Below are 19,957 nucleotides of genomic sequence, written 5' to 3' on the forward strand. Positions count from 1 at the left end.
AATAACCTTCCCGAAGAAGTAGTTTCACTTTACCTGTGGTTACGTCCACTTCTGTTATCTCAAGTATCATTACTGAGTTCATGATTTATTCTGTGGTACTACTCTGAAAGTTCTCATCTGCATTGTTTCAGAAACTCTGGCGGTTGAAGATGAGGCACAAACAAGCCTGCCTCTGTTTTTAAGCTAAGCGATTAAACACATCTGCAGCAAGATCATTTGCATCATGATTAGTTGATTTATTCAACCTGAACTCTTTTGCTGATAGCATAATTTAAAGTATTTTAAGCGAATCTTACAATGCTTATCATTTACTACAAATGCTTAGATTGACAGATAAGTGGACTGTTGCATTAGGAAGTTTAGGGAGGTGAGGAATGGCACAGGGGAGAGGAGGAAGGCAGGAGAGTTTTTATTCCAGAGTTGTTTTTCTATAGGAAACATTTGTTGAAGAAGCTTCTTGCACATGTAAAACGTTGGCATTTTAATATAATATCATATATCATATTATTAAGATAAAAAAATACAAGCATGCATTGTTTTCTTTGAATACAAAACTACCGCTGCATACGATCGCCAAAGGCCAGTGTTACTGGAGCAACACAGCCATTTACCATTACCCACATGTAATTTCTATCGTTTTTGTTGTATGATGGACTTATCATATCTGGAACAGCATAAGCATGAACCTTCTGTCACTGATGTCAGCATTATAAACTTATGATGTAAGTAATTTAGTCTTAAGACCTGGATCTGTTTATTGTGAATGACAAAAGGATAATATAAAGCATTTCTTGAACACAAACTTTCTCTTGCTAGGAAGTCTAACATGGACATCCAATTGATGTTCAAAGCATGCACACTATACAGCAAGGTTAAATCTGGGACATCGGCATAAATTTCATCAGTTACTGTGCCAGCTGATGGTTATTCAACATCAAAATGTTGGCTGGGATAATATGTGTTTATCACTGTTAGGTACCTCATTTTATTCCACACTGTGGTTTGTTCTGTAGCGATAATTATGTAAAGTAAATATTTGTGACCGTACGGTGACTGATTAAAGAACGAGCTGAAGTAAATCATTAATGCTTCTACAATTCTGGAATGTCTGTTATCCAGAGCTTACTAAACATAGTAGTTCAGTGCAATGCAAAACAGTTAAACATTTAACAGCTGTGTGATCCATATCTGTGAAATACTGGCCATATTAACTGATGAGGTCAGAAAGTCCATCTTCTATTAATTATGCAAGTAAAAGTCTCATAGAGATTAAAATCTCTTTTCCAGGAGAGACCTGACCAAGAGGGCAGCAGACAGTCTAACAAAACGAACACATACATATAACAGCTAAAGAAAAAATTACAATTGGTGTTCAATACAGACAAGTGAACACAAACAAGATTAAAAGTAGTCACACTAATGTGAATTGAGAGTGTAGCCCGCAGTGACTGTGGTTTGTACACATGCAGATGTACAGATAAGAAGAAACAATCCTAAGCAGAGATACACAGAACAGTGATGTGCACAGTTTTTACAGCCAATAATAAAACGTAACGCACAATGATAGAAAGTTTCCAACCTCTTTAGTAGCTGGTCTGGTGAATTCATAGACAGCAGATCACTGTAATCCAGGGGTGTCCAACTCCAGGCCTCAAGGTTCGGTGTCCTGCAGGTTTTAGATCTCACCCTGGGTCCACACATCTGAATCAAATGATTAGTTCATTACCAGGCCTCTGGAGAACCACAAGACATGTTGAGGAGGTAAATTAGCCATTTAAACCAGCTGTGTTGGATCAAGGACGCATCTAAAACCTGCAGGACACCGGCCCTTGAGGCCTGGAGTTGGACACCCCTGCTGTAATCCAATGAAGGTAAACAAATTTTATTAATATTTATTATTATTTTATTTAATAACTGTACAGTACTCTGTTTACGGTAATCATTGTCCTTAATGTAAATATGTAAGAAAAAAATTGTGTATGTTTCTGTTCTGTGTCCTGTGTACTGTTTGTTTGTATATGTGTCTTTCTGGCTGCTGTTACAACCAAATTTCCCCTTGTGGGACAATTAAAGGATTATTCTATTCTATTATTCTATTCAAATTGCAGAGATGAAGTATTTCCTAACTCAGAGAGAGAAACAACATTTATTCTTTAAGTTGAAACTTTAAGCCTTTCAGGTGAAATTTTAAAAGATACATTTGGATTATAGATACTTATAATATGTAACCATTTAAATTTAAATGGTTTGGATTTTTTGTCATTTGAGGATAACATGAACCTGGATTTGCATTTAAGTTGAAAAGTAAACATCATCAAAGGCAGATTGCAGAAATTTGAGGGTTTGTACTACTGAAGGTGGCGAACAGTAGATAAATGTGTCATCTGCATAAAAATGGGAAGCAGCATTTGATAAATTATCACAAAGGTTGATTATATAGACAGAAGACCAGTGGTCCTAACATGGAGCCCTGGGGAACTTCTTTGGATACGGAGAAAAAGAGAAAGAAGACCTGGAGAAGTTGACACATTGTGTTCTAGATGACAATTAATTTGAAAACCAACTTACAGCATTCACAGACAAAACAATATTGTTTACTCTGTTTACCAAAATAACCATGGTCAACTGTTTCCAAAACCTCGACAAATTAAGAGACAGAGTTAAACATTTGCCATCATCATATATAGTGGTTCAACACTTTAATATCAGCAGTTATTGTAATAAACTAATAAACAGAGCTTAACACCAAATGGGTCTACTGGAACGTTTGTTGAGTATTTATTACATACTTAACGTTTTAATTAAACCATTCCTAATATTGTTCCTAATATTGTTTAATTAAAATGAGCTTTAGTTACACTTTATTGCTATATGCTGTTTTCAATAAATTATTTTCTGTCAGCGGGCAGTATGTTACCTAATAATTTGATTTCACTCATCAGTGTCATTCGATTGGAGTGCCTGCTGCTCCCATAATTGGAAATTGCCTCAAAGCACTGATGTGGACTGATGCACATATCGACGGCATGTAATTGGCTCCCTGTGAGGCTGGACAAGACCGACGCTGTGAGTTTCATGGTCTGTGTGTTGTCAGGATTGGCCAGAAATGGAAAAGAAAACGAAGGAGAAATGGACTAAATGGAAAACAGCATCAGAACAGAGGGAAATCACAGACTGAATGTCTGCGTTTGGCATGTTGTTAGGAATCTAGCAAGGTTTGGAGTGAAATCTTAATTATTTGATCTCCTCTTTTCCTGGTTTTCTCCATGCATCAACCTGTCCATTTTAATCCTGCGTGCAGTCTTTTAATGGAAAATTTTAACAGGAGATTGAAGCCAACGACTTTCTGCTGCATCATGCAGGATTATTCATTTTCTGAACTTCAGACGTCATACAATGCCAGATGGAAAATTGAGATAGAATAAGAATAGCAAAGCCTCTCAGTTGCCACCTGCACACTTCATCAGCAGGTAGCAGCGTTTGTTTTCTGTATTTGTTTTCTGTTATAAACCTGTGTGTTGCCTGTAAGAAGGACAGTAATCGTTAGTAATTCTTTCTGGTGTCTGCAGTGCAGTCCCCTCTTAAATACACATAAAGATATAGATTCATAGAGCAAACTAAATCAGGTTACAGACGTGTTCAGTTTCACTTCAATTCATTTGTTGGGCTCAGGTTAATTCAAAATTTATGAAATCTAAATTCATACGACTTGGGGACTCTGGATGTTTCAGTTACATCAAGTTATGTTTACCTGTTTCAATTCAGTTTTATTTATACAACCCCAAATCGCCTCAAGGTGCTTTATTTTGTAAGGTAGACCCTACAACAATGCATACAGAGAAGAACACAACAATCGTGTGACCCCCCTATGGGAAAGCAATTTGGCAACAGTGGGAAGGAAAAACTCCCTTTTAACAGGAAGAAACTTTCAGCAGAACCAGGCTCAGGAAGGGGCGGCCGTCTGCCTCGACTGGTTGGGGTGTGAGAAGGAAGACGGGACAAAAGACATGCTGTGGAAGAGAGACAGAGGTCAGCAACAAGTATGCAGAGAGTTCTGTAACACATAGTGAATGAGAAAGGTAACTGAAGAAGAAATACCCAATGCGTCATGGGAATCTCCCAGCAGCCTACACTTGTTGCAGCATAACTAGCACTAAGCAGCTCTGATCAAGGAGCAAAACATTTCTGAGTGTTACTATTTAGTTTTAGTTTCACCTTTTATTAATATTTTTTATCACCTACACTTACTTTGGACTCTCCTCTTTGCTTTAAACACAGCTCAGATTAAGAATTACTGACTTATACTGCCTTCTAGTAACTTTGTTCATGATTAGACAAGCTTAGCTGTTGACCTGATAATCAATAAAAACCTCCACTGTTTCTAAAAAAACCCAAATCTGTCCTAGATTGTATTAGTTTGAAAAGCTGAGGTGAATCAATTCTCAGTCAATCTGTGATTCTGGGAGAAAGGCTAGCCCATTCATCGAGATGAAACCAGCAGCTGCTCTAACCAGTTTTCTGGACAAATCCCCGTTCTGAACTGAGGCAGGATTTATGTGATTACATGCGTGATACAATGGCTCACTGTTCATATTGTGTTACTTACACCAGAACACCACAGACCACAGAGAGCTACAAACTACATCATCCAGTCTATTTTCTATAAATGGTTTGCATGGATTATGATGGGACTGAGGGACATTAAAGGGACATGATTGAACTGTAACTTCCAAACAGTGAATGTTAAATTAAAACCAAGTGAGCCAGAAAAAAATGAAGCGCAAGCAAAACATGCAGTTCCACTTGTGGCCACTTGAGGCTAGCTCCATAGGTGAGCCAATCCCCACAGACGTATGGCAGACGGCTGCCCCTCCCTAAACCTTGTTCTGCCAAATGTTTCTTCCTTATAAAAGGGAATTTTTCCTTCCCGCTGTCGCCAAACCACTTTCTCAATCTGATTGTTTTGATTTTCTGTTTCCTCTGTATTATTGCAGAGATAAAGCACCTCGAGGCAAATGTTGTTGTGTTTTGGCAGTGTATAAATTCATTTGAGGAGAACTCCTATGATAAAATCAACTTAACAGCATTACAAAACATAGAGCTTGGTACAAAAACAGCTTTGGGCTCTACCCAGACATAAACTTTATTTTGGCAGTTTCCCAGGTGTACTAATCCCTGCCAAAGTATATCTTGCGATTTATTTTTATTCTTTAATCATTCTGAGCCAACAACATGATTTATTTAAAAATAAGAAGTCCCGTCACTCTGTTTTGCTTTGCCTTCCTGCCTCATGTTTCCCTACAGTCTGGTCAAGTTGCTGTTGTCACTCAGATGTCTTGAGTCCCACGGTCGGATAGACTCTCATTCCTCCTTCTTGGATTGCAGAAGACAGCGGTAGCCTCTGTTCTGCTCTGGTGATCCTCTACAGCTCCTGCAGAGTCTGGTTAGAGATGACCTTCAGCTTGTAGCATTTGAGCCACTATGCTGTAGCTCAGTGAGGCTGTAGAAATATCAGCTGCAGTTCAAGACTGGCGTTAAAGTCCATCCTCAGGATGAGGAATTATGCTGATGATGGATTGTTGCTGATCTATCATTCTGCCCATTGAAAAATATTTATATCAAGTATTTTTTCCAGTGAGTGCTGGTGTTTATTTATTTTTCTCTATATTCTCTGAGACCCAACACTCTGTTTTGGACCAGAGCACACTATTATTCTGTATTTATTGTATGGGTGCTGTATTGATTGACAGGTATCCAGCTAAAGGGAACTGAAAGCCAGCCTGTGTGTGTCTTAGCTAATTAGCCATTAATTTGCACACTTTATGGAAGGAAGGAGCATGCTAGTATCAGTTGATACATTTGTACTTCCCATTTTGTTCTTCAAATTTAGTAACTTCTAGCTTTAAAAAGTCAACATGGTGAGAGCTTCAAAATGCCCTGTCCAAAAAATAAGTCATACTAGCACTAGCATACTGTGTCCATGTGTAACATGCAGTGATTATATGAGTAAAACTTAGGTTTATGTGATCCAGACTCCATCAATGCCCACAAAAGGTCATTAAGTTGCTTCTTGATGACGAGCTGATGGATCTGACCACTTGTGGGCGGCCTGTCAGATGCAGTCTGGATGTTCTCTGAGATGTGAGAGATTGTGATTCACCGGATGGAGATGAACTTAGTATTTCTCTCTCGCCATTAAAATTCGGTGTCAGTGAGGCATGACCGTGATGTTCCAAGACACTCGGGACCACTGAGTGTGGGCTGAAGGCACGATTTAAGCTGGTTTTCAATGACTCCCCTGGTTCAGACATGAAATGGAAGATAAACCTCCTTAAATTCATATTATTCAGCTTTTGAACCTGTCATAAATCATTACTACTTCGTCGTGGGCATGCCATGGTTCTTATTTATGTCTTTATGGGAAGAGAAGACCTGGGGACAGAGTACTGCATGCCTGTCTAACTTCAGTTTTCTAAGCACATCAGGCCACAATGACCCTAACTGCTGTGGTCAGATGGTGATAAAGAGCAGTAGGCCTTTTTTTCATGACTTTGCATCTGAGTCAAGGATTTTACACAAATAGCAAACTGATACCTTTTTTTTGCTAACTATGAATATGCATTTAACATTACATCAGGATGTGTCCAAATCACTTCATTTAAATTTGTGAAGTTCTGGAAATGGGCTTATACAAATAACCTTACCGCTTAAATTTGGCTTATCACCGTGTAAAAATCATCTTGTCAGGCGACTCTTTTGAATCTGCATCCTTCTTAAATCTTTCAGTAGAAGCCACATTATGCTTTCTGTTTCACTGCGTCAGAGTGATGTTTCTTCAAAGTGATTTTCATTTCACAGAAGGGGAACAGAAGTTGCAGGGAGCTAAATCTTTAAAATGATCCAGGTCATGAGGAAAAACTGGGTTGGTATGGCCAAAATATTCCAGCATTGACAGTCTCACCTTTGAGGAAGAATTCACACTGGATGAGCTCATGAATGTTGACAAAAAAACCAAACAAAAACACTAACAAACATTCACCTAGTCTTGCTCTTTACCTAATACACATCCTTCCTCATAGCCAGACACTCAGCATTCATCAGCAGTGAAAATCCTTGATGCGAAATTTGGGTCGAGATGATGCTATCTCTCCTCAAGTTTGGGGTTTGTGGTAAAATTGCAGAATGAAGATTGCAAGTGGTCATAACTGGACTTGAAGAGAGTGATCTAAAAACAGGGGCTATGCTCGACACTACCCAAGAAGAGAACCTTGAGGGGAGATTGTCCGAATTTAAATCAGATAAGGCTAACTAGTGTCCAGAAACAAGTCTAAGCACTGATATGGAATATGTTAAAAAGAAAAAAGAAATCAAAATCTGGGTATGGTAATGTGGTAATATGACATCACAGATTTCTTGTGAATTCCTCTTTTAATAATTTTGTCATGATTCGCAGGTACTACACAGAATGACCCAAAGAATATACCAGGAGAGTTTATAAGATTACATCTAAAGCCTAGATTATACTTTGTTGAGTACACGGACGCAGGCAGCACAGTCTCTAACCATTTGGTGACAAAATTTACATCACTGGGACCAATGCAGGCCCAAGTGCAGCGGTCCCCAACCCCCAGGCCACCAGTGTTGGTCAAGTTACTTGAAAAAAGTAATCAGTAACTAATTACTGATTACCACCACAAAAAAGTAATCCCTTTACTTTACTGATTACTTATTTTCAAAAGTAATTAGTTACTTAGTTTCTTTTTAAAAACACGATTTACAACCTGAAGAGGTGATAAAGCGATAGATCTTTCAGCCCAATTCTACTTTTTCTGCATAATCCATCATACAAAATGTAATCAACTGGAAACGTCTCTTTTTAAAACTTGTTTTATTAGTTTTAATCTTTTAACTTTATGCATCAAGCAAATATTAAATTATATGCAATGACTGGAAGAAATTTGTTTAATATTTAAACCTATTTTCTGCACATTCCAGAACATAAAATAAAATATGTTTTTTGTGTTTACACTCAGTCTTTCAAATAAATAAAATAAAGTGAAACACAGCAGAAAATAAATAAAATCAAAGACTAGCAGTCCTGTTGCTCTATTTTCACCTGTATAACAGGAGTAGGGCAGGCAGATGTTTACCCTGGTGCAGGAGTTGGAAGTTTAGGGGGTTTTTTCGCTGTAAAAAGTTTTCTTCCCACGCACAACGGACACTAATGTTTTTGTCACTTTTTATGGAATCAAACTCAAAGTAAGGTCAGTACTTCCACGCTTTAAACGCTGCACGCTCATACTCTCTCCCCACTCGATATATTATCCATTGTTGATCTGCACACAGCTGTTCTGTTGCCATGAACTTCGCACTCGCTCATGTCATTGTCATGAGACACTCTCGCAAAAAAATCACGGTTTTAGTAATGCAGCAATGCAGAGTGTTTACGGGAAAGTAACAGTAATCTAATTATCTTTTTTGCAATAGTAATCCCTTCCTTTACTCGTTACTTGAAGCAAGTAATGGGATTACAGTAACGCATTACAAGTACTGCCCATCTCTGCAGGCCACAGACCAGTACCGGTCCATGAGTCGTTTGGTACCAGGTTGCGAGAGTTGAGGCTAGGGTGGGAAATTTAAGGTTTTATCATAATTTTTTTATTGTTAACTCGGTTGCCTGGGTCTTTTCCCGTGTGTTATGAATAAATCTCCTTTTTTCGATTCTGGTACTGGTTTTATTTTGATGTATTTATCTGCGACACCTTAAAGACCAGTCTGTGAAAATATTGTCAGACATAAACCGGTCCGTGGCGCAAAAAAGGTTGGGACCGCTGCCCTAGGACTGTAGTGGACTTATTGTTGTAGTCTTTTATTTTGAAAATTAGCTTGATTCTGTGTGATGTTCCTATGTTTCACTTCCTGCCCTCCTCATCTGTTCTCTCTGTCCATCTCTTCCATCAAAATAAACCCTATGTTATTTTGAGCAACAAAGAACAGAGAGGCTTTGAAACATGCTGCGCCTCATTTGATGCATTGTAAGCATTGCCTTAAGTGTGAAGCAGACGTGTCCTGCTGGGGTATGTGGCACTGAGTTGAAAAGCACAGGCCATGTTTTTTAAAGGCTCATTTAATTATAAATTGTTTAGTAAATAAAGTCAAAATTAGGGGAATAATTTTTTATTCAGAATTAGAGTGTTATGTAAATGCATATGCGCAGGGCAAAGTCATTTATTCAGCAATGCCAACAAGTCCAGCAAGTCCACTGTTCTAGTCGGCAGTGTCGTGGTCGCACTTAGCGAGCGATGGGTTCAAACCGGAGAGAGATGGGATAAGTGTGCAGGATGTAAAAAGTATGTGAGCGCTTATCTGATGGAAGATTAAGAATACATGAAGTGTTATGAAAGAGGGAACATCATCCTAAGGCAAACACAGCTATTCCATCCTGTGTGTGATATCACCTCACTTACATAAGCAAACCCGCTGTCCTGTGACTGACATCGACCTCGGATGCTTCGCGGTCTTTCGGATGCGCAGTTCATTTATTTTATAAATACATTCTATAATTCCTCGCCATGTTTGATGCCCATCTGGAGTGTGCCAAACTGGCACCAGCTGGACCACAAGCAAAGACTTAAATGAAATGCAGAAATTACTTGATTAAATCTTCTTTGCCAATTTTGGTTTAATTCCTGCAGAGTGGCTTTCTGCAGCGTCCACTTTGCAAGGACTGCTACAGGCGTCTCAGCCCTGTGTCCTCTGCTGCTCATGTTTCTTCTTATGTAACAGTTACAGAGTAATTGAATCATCCGTGTACTGTACAAGATCAGGAGCCAAATGGTGTGACACGACTTCCAGATCTAAGTTCCTGCTTCTCCTCCTTATAAGTGATGGCTCATCTTGCTGGAAGAACTTTCTCTTGTTAATACAGGAGAAATTATTCTCCAAGAGGTGCAGGAACAAAGGGGACATCCTTTGCAGGTGAAGTGTTACCAGTAAGAAATTTCTTTCAGTGTTCAGAGCAAAAGACGACCTCTCTGTGCGTGAGAGTGGTTAAAAGGGAGCTTTTCAAACAAGAGCGATGATTCAGTCTTTCCTTCGTGCTGCTTTAAATCTTGGGCTTAAATACTGTACCAAAGGCAGATCACTCTCCCCCCTCATACACCAAACACAGCCTCCTGATTTGGAGGTCTGTTTAAGAAACAAAGGTTCCCATCTCTCCCTCTATTCGTGGATTTCCGCCTGCTGTTTAAAACCCTTCAACCACCCCAGGATCCATTCATTCACCTTGGGGCGTGTTTATCCATTTAATTCAATTCAGTTTAGCTTTATTTATATTGCACCAATTCACAGTAACAGCTGCCTCAAGGTGTTTTATACTGTAAGGTAAAAACCCAACAATAATGTTTGGAGAAAATAATCAGCACCAGATCGCCAAGTGCTGCTTTCCTATGAATAGCCCACTCTTACAAAGTTCATGTCACTGAGGTTTATTTATTCAGGTTTCTATTCAGGACATTGTTGCAGAGGTCTTTTGGTTCGTTCAGATGCTACTTTACAAACCTAAGCTGTCCTGCCTTGTTTTTTAGAGAGAAAGGGCCTTCTCCTTGCAACCCTTCCTAATGAGCCTAATGTCTTCTTTCTAATTGTACAGTCAAGAACTTAAACGTTTAACATGCTATCTGAGTCCTGCAGAATCTGAGATGTTGCTCTCGAGCAGTTTCTCTGCAACTGCACGATATGACATTAGGCTGAATTGCATTTCTGGGTAAGAGTGTGACATTAATAACAATTAATAACACACACCAATAAACTGCCAAAAGCTTTTATAGAGGTGCTCAGAGTTGCTGATGATCAGTTAAGTGCATTTGATTGGCAGATTAGTAGCAGCACCTGCCTGCTACTTACCCTCTTATTCCTGTGGAAACAGTAGGGTGTTCTTAGTTTTTCACAGGACTGCAAGAATTCCTGTGAAAATGTTCTCTTTCATGATTGTATGTCTGACTTTTGATATCAGTCTCGCGTTTGGCTCATAGTGAAACCACGTTTAACAGCCCTCCGGTTGTGTCAGTGAACATAACATGCTGCCATTGTTCTGAGTACAACTCGGTGATCTTACCTTTGCCTATAAAACATGAGTGGTCAAAGTAGAAAGATATTTAAATGGATTATGGTTTGTTTGCGAAGCACTTTATTGTTTAACCTTCATGAACTGGGCTGTGATTTTCCTTACGTGTGGAGGTTGGATGTCTGGAAATGGATATTTCCTTCAGATTGTTTAGAGATTCACTTGCAAGGTCAAGGATGAAGGGGAATAAAAATAGCAACAGCTATGTGCGTGAAGACAAGAGGTTAAGGGGTTAGTCATGGCGCTGTCATGCAAAACATTGTTATGCAACTGCTTCACATTTAACCTTCAGTCTTTGTTAAACACTGACAGAGGGCACTGGGTCATACAGGGGTGAAAGAAAGACTTACAGCAAGAATTTATGGATTATTCAGAAAGCTTTATCTTTGTTCCAGAAGGTTGTTATAGCTTATCCACATTTCTCTTTCAGGAGTGTCTGATGCTGAGAAATGCTTTTGTTTCCAAGGGACTCTTCAGATAAGGCAGTTATTCTTCTCATCATTGCCAAGTTGGTCCAGGCATCTTCAGGGACCCATGCTGTTTCTTTGGCCACTAAAGGAGGAATTTTCCATAGCTCCCCTGCAGAGAACAGCTTTTTTCTCATCTTGTTTTATAGACACATGTGGAAGTGGGTCACTGCAGTGCATGTGACAGTGTTTTTATCACGAAAATACTGATGCATCTGTGTAAGAATATTAACCTGCACCTTTTCCCCTTCACACAGGGTCGAATTGCAGAATGACTAAACCCTTTTAAGCTTTTTGTAGGCCAAGATGGTGCACCGGTTCAGCTGTGTGCATCTAATTTGTGTCATTGCCTCCCCGTTCTGACACAAAAGCATAGTATTACATAAACATAGGGACAATGCTGCTGTCATGACTCCCAAAGGAAACTTTTTTTTTCTTGTTGACGTCAAAACTGTAGGCCGATACCCTGTTAGGATGTTTAGAAACACGGTGCCTAATTTAACCCTACATTCCTCCACCCTTTCATTTACAGTGATAATGGCTTGTCAATGCCGTTTAAAAATAGCACTCTGTCATCGCTTTGACGCACTACTCGACAGCCGGGTCGATCGTCTGCCTCGCCCAGCTGGGTTTTATGCAGCTCTGTAGGCAAAGAAAAGCATGTGGGAGAAAGTCCTTAGCGTGCCGTGACTGCATGAATGAACAATACTTACTTAGAAATAAATGTGGAATGTTTCACAAGTGGAAGAAAATCACGTCACGTCACGTCACAGGCCCAATCCTCTTGAACATATACTCAGCCAGTCTAAGTTTAATGCAGGCTTGGCCTGAGCTGAGTGAATGATCGAAGGATATTCTTTCTCATATTGGAATACGGCCCATGTTGGCACCTCCTCTGGAGACGAGGACAATAACGCCAATATCAGATGTTGTGTTTGCAGACATGTAGAACAAAGTGTTCAGAACAAGCTGCTCTGAGGAAGACATTATTATTTATGGATCTGAAAAAAGTTCACCTAAAATGTAGCAAAGACACAAGAGTGAAGTGAAGAATAAGAAGGTTTTAATAAGCAACTTACATCTACTTATACCCAGTGACAGAGAAACTGAATCACATGCATGCGATTAGAGACAAACATTAATCCCGTGTGTCAAATTAACACAAATCTGGTGTTTTTAAGTAAAATAAAACGCAGGAAATGCTTGAATTGACACAAAACAAACAGTTGCAGGAAAAACTGCTGGTAGACTGTGGAGTGTAAACAAGGTAAAGTGCAGATAGGTTTTATTTCTGTGTTGTTTCAGGTGAGGGTGCACAGTGGTGCAGTGGTTACCATCACCCTCATCTGAAACCTTCTTGCTGTGGTTTGCATGCTCCCCCTGAGTCTCTGTGGGATCTCTCTGGGTACTCTGACTGCTTCTAAAAAATCCAAAGACATGCATGGAGTTAATTGGTGAGTCTAAATTGATTGTAGGTGTGATTGGTTGCCTGTGTCTGTCTACACAACCTCTTGCCCTAAATCAGCTACAACCCTGAAACAGACAGGAGAAGAAGGTAATGTGTAACTCATCATGACTGGTCACAGTCCCTTTTGGATCTACTTTTAATCTGCTTCACAGATCTCTGGACCTCTAATTCTTTTTGAAGGTGCACTGCACTGCTTATTGCTAATTAGTTTTACTGACTGAAGCCTTTTTCTGGTGCATTTATAGAAAACGAACAGCCCTCTATCTCATGTTATAAAACGTTCTTTAAGTTTTATGGATATAGCACCACTTCTCAACAAGGCACTTTATATTGCAAAGCTAAGGCCCTAAAATGTTATAGAGAAACCAAATGACCAGGACTTGGCAAATGCAGGAAGGAAGCAGTCCCTTTTAAAAGGAAGAAACCTCCAGCAGAGGCAGGATCAGAGAGCAGCAGCCACCATGAAGGTTGAGGAGGAAAAAGAAGAGAAAATAGGGAGACAACACAAAACTCAAACTTTAATAAGAGTTACAGATTTACAGATGTGGTTTGTCAAAATAGTGTAAAGAAGGACAAAGAAGTTTCTGAATGCATTGTGGGAAGTTCACAGAGAGTCATCTAATCCAGCCTCAACTAAAAGGACGTTTTAAGCCTAATCTTAGGAGCAGAAGGACACAAGGATAATAGATCAAAGGCTTTTTTGTGACATGCAAATTAGAAGTTATCAATGCAAGATATACAAACCCTGATTATAATAAATCAATTAAAACACTGGCCATTTTTAGAAGAAACTCTGCTAAGTCTAGATTTAAAGAAGGAGCATTTTTTCATTATGAAATCCTGAAGACTGATGCGTGTTGTGGTGCTGGTTTAAATATCGCTTCATTGCCACTGACTGAGAATATTTTTCTGTAACGTTAATTGACCGTTTTATTTAATCTGATCTCAGGAAGAATGGTTGTTGCTGTGGTAACATCTAATGGGGCTCTAAATAAAGAACAAGGAGTTTTAAATTGAGCTGATGCCGTGATGCATCCCGTAATATCATGCATAATAGCATCCAACATATTAAAGCCTCCTAAATTAGAAAAGCTACTTCCATCTGGGTCAGTAAGCAAGGAAGATGCTCACTTTGGAAAATATACAGATACGTTTTGGCACAGATTGTTTTTCCAGTCATGCTCAGTTGAGTGCATTGTAATCTCTGGCAGAGTTAACTTAAATTGCTGCCTACTGATGGGGTGCAATCAAAACCACAAACTTTTCCTTACTTAAAACAAAGCCTGGCTCTAAATTTCTGGTCAGACTTAAATGTTTTGCAGCAGGTGCAGAGTGGATGGTGGGCATACAGACTCCATACATGAATATGATGCTTCATTCATTTAAACTTAACTGTACACTGAACATAGCCCTGCCAGGATGACATTAAACTTTACTATGCATGGAGAAAACAATTTAGTTGTGCAGAAACTGTCACTCTACATTTTCCGAACTGAGCTGGTTCCTTCCTTCCTTGCTGACCCAGATGAAAGTAGCCTTTGTAATTCGTCCAGGGAAGGAAGTGGCTTCTACTTGTGGCTCCTCAGAAAGCAGATGGTTCGTTTAACCAGATATCAGATCAAAGACTGCAGCTCAGGCCTCTGCTTTCTCTGCCTGATGCTCTTCACCCTTTGAAGTTTGCTGTGTGCAAGCTCAGTTTGGAATAAGAGGACATCGTTTACCTTTGAAATCTCTCTCTGCATAGCAGCATCTCATATCCTCCTGATTTATCAGTCTGAACCTGCTGCACAGCTTAGCCTGATGCAGCAGGAAGCAGCAGGTTGGAGTGTGTTTATATAAAAGAAAAAGATGAGTTGATAGGCTTGTGTAACCGTTCTACGTCCAAGGAGACTCCAAACATAGCTCAGCTTGTACACGGGCTGCAAATTGACCAGCGATGTGCACAGTGTGAAATGCCACAGTCTGGACGCAGCATGCTACGGGCACCTGTGATACCCCTCTTCAAAGCGTGAGCATATTAAATTATTGCTGCGTCTGTGAGTGCATGTGTTTGCTGGGACAGACGGAGCAGGCAGAGCAGGTCCATGTCAGTGTGAAGAATCTAAATAAAACAAGAGGTGCCAAGAGTTTAAGTTCATGTCCCAGTACTTTATGTTCCAGTTATGAATACACAAACAGGACTATGAAGTTTAGCACGTGTTGTGAGGCATGGTTTTCCCACTGGACACTGGCAGAAAGAGTGAAACTCAAGGTGGCAGTAACATGAAAGGAGAATTACAGTGAAACCTACAGTATAAAGTACACTTACAAAATGATTTGGTGGCTTTAAACTACCACAAAAACTGTGCTGTTAAATATTAAATCCCAGAAACATGGCATGTTTTTGCAGTAATTCCCAGTCAGCCTCACATCACAGTAAGGAAAAAACAGACTTTGCTTCATTTTAAGGGTCCAAAAGCACAAAAGGAGGAATCCAACAGCTTTATAGCAAACAAATTTGAATGTCACTAAGAAGATATTTTTAATAAAAAATGTTCTATTTCAACTGTTTAGGACACTTTACCTCGACCCCATGCCCTGGTAAATCTGGGATCACAACATTCCCATGTCAGTCACTCCTGTCTGCTCCAAATAAAACATGCAAACATGTTTCCCCCCCATTAGCTTCTGTCTGAATATGCACAGAAGAGCACAGAAATGTATCATATTCTTCATAAGCCACACAGCTTGTGGGATGCTGCTTTCTTTAACATGAACACTGATCGGCCTCTCTAATCACCCTGGTAACCTCAGTCATGGTGGATCATTGGTAGCTAACACTGTTTTCCTGCCATAAAACCACAACGAGCTCACACAGCAGTAAAAGATCAAACACAGCACAACTACTAATGAAATAACAACTTGAAGAAGAGCATTAACCATTCCAGGACTTTGGGGCATTAAAAGGGATCATCAGAAACTCTTTCCTCCTTTTTTATGAGAGGTGAAGTGCTGCTGCAGTTTTAAGAGGTTTCTGGACCATAAACAACACTAAATCACACTTGAGTGTTGCTTTAAGCTTTTTTCATGTGATGTCTCCTTTTTTCTGCATAGACCTTGAATCAATTTGGTCATCCTTGTCATTCCCATACCCTGGACATGGAGTTTGTGATTCTGATCATCAGAAACTGGAACATCATCCTGATGGTTTGTTCTTACATAACTCTCATGAGCAGGTGACTGTTAATGAGCCTCGTGTGCCCTAAAACGCCCTTTCGCCCATTTTATCACGAGAGCTGGGGTTACTGAGCTAAATCATGGGAACCAGAATCAGATCGCTGCAGCAGACTGCAGGCGTGAACTGTCAGACCCAGCTCTTTGTGTCACAGAGTCATATGACACAAGCCGGGAATGCATTTTTACAACCATCAGCATTCCTGACCTTCATCCCACTTTTTCCCCCTTCATCTGTATTTCCAGACACATTTTATCTGCTTATGATTCTGCTCATGAGGGAAGGCAGCCACATGAGTGGATTTAGGCTAATATGCGATGACAGTTATATAATGCTGCCTTTCTTCTACAGTCACCAGGTTTTAACCTTTATTGGCTTTATTAGCTCTAATGTGTTCCTATCATGGCAACTAATGTGACTGAAAGGAGACTTGCAATAAAGAGTGCATCTCTTGTACATACATGCACGTTGATGTGTGGAGACCATTCATTTGAAAGGGGAGCTCACATACTTTCACAGACATACAGTTTAAACTATGCTGCGTGCTGTTATTTAAAGATCTGTGAGGTGACTTTTAGACATTGGGTGGAACATTGCTTGGCAAGACCTGCTTTGAGTTGAAGAGAAAGCATTCAGACGGTTGACCTTTGAGAGAAGACTTGTGTAACATCATATTATTGTGATGTTCAACAGAATATGACAAGCTCGGGGAACACTACGGCTATTGTGAAGTGTTTAAAGGTTCAGATTTAAATAAAAAGAATTAGAGAAGGACCTCAGAGGGAGAAGCACTGTAGAGAGGGCAGGCAGGTATCAAAATCTGGAGTAGTGGGAGAAAATAGCTGAGACTCGGAGAGAGCACTATTTTACAGCATCAGAGGTTTAGTGCAGCAGATAAAACTACATGGAAATTGCTCACTGGCAGCACAGTGGCACGGTGGCCTCACACCAAGAACGTCCTGAGTTCAATTCCACCATCAGGCCAGAACCTTTCAGAAGGCTTCAGAAGAATTTTTTGCTAATGAGGGTGTGGTGTGTAATAATACTGTTTTCAGTCACATGTCCTGGATTATTGTTATTAAGGTTGTTATTTATGTTAGCTCAGGATTTAGAGTGGGTTATCTGCTGTTCAGGAGGCCGGTGGTTGAAATGTCTCGTGCATCCAGTCTGCAATGCAAAGAGTGCTTTGAGTGTTAGGTGAGAAAAACATTAAATAAATTACAATCTGTTAATCATGGACTAAACTAGAAGAAGGTAAAACACTAACCTAACTAACTTCATAATGTAGATGGATTAGTAACGTGAGTTGACCAGTGTGCACAGTGGTGCATCAATCACCTCACTGGTCCAAAGTCATGCTGGTCAGGTTAACTGGTGTTTTTAGAGTGTCTGTTGGTGTGACAGTAAATAGTTATCTGTCTGTCCTTGTTGCATGTTAATAATTAAATGATGCCAGGGTGTGCCAGCATGAGAGAGCTGAACCAAGAGTAAAGGAGCATTCGTGCACTGATTACATGAAATTTACTGTCAAAGTCACTCGATGAATTTTAAATGTTCAAATCAAATCTGATTTTATGCATCATAGCGAGATAAAAGAAGTAAACCTCCAGAGCACTGTGGAGCTGCAGCTTTTATAACACATATTGCAGGCTGGAATTGTGTCACTGAAATTATTTTTGTTTTATTGGAAACAAAGAAATTCTGGAGATGGAATCAAAACAATAGAAAGTAAGAGAAAAACTGCTGCCATATATTTAGTTGGTGAAATTTAGTCAACGAAATAAAAAAGAATCCCAAAATGAAAATTCAAGTGGAAAATAACATTTCTGAAATTAATTGCTCCAGAGGAACTTGTATATGTTTGAAAGCTTCATTTACCTGCTGCAATAACTGCCACTAAAGCACGCAGACAATCTAGTGGGGGAGTGCGTGGGAAAACTTTCTTTCGGTTGCATTCCTATTTTCTCAGAAGTCGGATGTTGGAACCCAGCGTGACTCTATTCCAGTAGAAGCAGTCAGAGAAACAGGCTTTGTTTGCTCGATAGCAAGGTAAAACCATTCAGCTACTGCTAGAAATACCTGGAATGCAACCTGATGCATGTTGGATTTTTTTTTCAATGCTGCCGCAAATTCACAGATACAGCTTGGTCAGTAATCCGTGTATGTTTTTTTTTAAGTGAGTCACAGTTAAACAAGAATGGTATACAATGCATCTTAGTCTTAATCCTTTTTCTTCTTCTCTGGGGTTAATGGCAGTTTGGATCCAGTCAGGTTGAATTTCCATCTCTTGCTGCACTAGCCATTCAGAACCTCATCACTGGTGCAAAAGAATTCCTCAGCAGACAAGAGGTCCTGCAGTTTTCAGAAAAACTAAATCTTATTTTTCTCCCCCCTGCTAAGTCCCCACACCTAAGTGCATTACCTATGCCTATCCTCATCTCTCTTCTTGCCTCATTGTGTTGCCTGCAAGAAAACTAATATGACTCTCTTACATTACACAGATTACAACAGCCATTTTTAACCAAACAAAAAGAAAAGAGGGAGCACAAGAGTCCAAATATAAGTAGCTCTGGATGTCTGCTCGGCCGTAGGGCAAGACCTGGAGCAGCAGAGGCAAAGCAACTCAGGAGGTCGACGGCACAGGAGACAGCTGAGGAGATGGGACCCCTCTGGAGGCTGGCGATGAAGGAGGCACTTTGGCAGCTGGTGTTGGGGAAGCCTCTGGAGGCTTGAGAGGAGGCCGACATAGGCGGCGCATAATATACCTTAGTCTACCTTTTACATCATCGTCCTAAAACTTGTGCCATTCCTTCATTAGTTAACGTTCCACTTCAAATGAAACGCAACATAGTGATTGGTTGATTGTGTACAGACATGCCAACCAGGGAGCTAGTGGAAGCTACACATCTGGGAAGGATGCACAGACATACAAACAGGACAGACATCAGGAAAGGCAGAGAGGTGAAACAGACTGAGAGAAGAACCATAAAACTCGTCTGTTGTCATTACAAAGAAATGCAACTCAAAGAAAAGCACAGCACAGTTTTCCGTGGCTCATCTTACTTTGGTGTGGTTTGGGAGGCAGTGTGTAATGTAAGAAGGCTGTGCAGCTGACAGTGACTCACACCTCCCAATCTGATTAAATTAATACTTTAATGATGTGATCTTTTAACAACTTGCAGCACAGAAATCTGAAAATGTTGCCCTCATTCTCTTCTGTGTTTATGTTCTATAAAACCATCCACTGGACCAGACTGGACCATGTGGTCATATGTGTGATGCTCCAGCTGTGGATTTCTAATTGTGCTTGTGAGAAAAAAATACTGAATAAAGAGATTTATTCATGTGGAGTGTTCTTTGATGTCATTCAGTTTGCTGCCGTATGGTTATTGGAAATGTTATAGCCTGAGATTGCCTTAATGACCTTTACATAAGATGCTTATTCAGCCATGAGACCAAGGTTTAAAACTGCTGTCACATTTAAAAAATGGAGGTGAAAGGAAAGTGGTTTAAAGAAGTAATAATATCTGAATTTGTACATAGTAAGCAGATAAATGTAAGTCAGATATTTTAGGCCTTTTAATTTCAATAATCCAATAAATGTAATCCTGTGTGTGCAGAAGTCTCAGAGAATGAATGTGGACATGCTGTGACATTTAAAGCCACAAACAATAAAAGCAGAG

The 19,957-nt window shown here is 39.8% G+C and overlaps 1 long non-coding RNA gene across 1 annotated transcript; it reads left to right on the forward strand.

Annotated features, from left to right (window-relative positions):
- The first annotated feature begins 1,839 nt into the window (after positions 1-1,839).
- On the forward strand, positions 1,840-19,582 carry LOC113014985 (uncharacterized). Its single transcript, XR_003271038.1, has 3 exons — positions 1,840-1,871; positions 2,943-3,066; positions 18,776-19,582. It is a non-coding gene; the product is annotated as an uncharacterized LOC113014985 (long non-coding RNA).
- Positions 19,583-19,957: the final 375 nt, after the last annotated feature.

The sequence above is a fragment of the Astatotilapia calliptera genome, chromosome 22 (assembly GCF_900246225.1).
Source record: "Astatotilapia calliptera chromosome 22, fAstCal1.2, whole genome shotgun sequence".
Classification (NCBI taxonomy): domain Eukaryota; kingdom Metazoa; phylum Chordata; class Actinopteri; order Cichliformes; family Cichlidae; genus Astatotilapia; species Astatotilapia calliptera.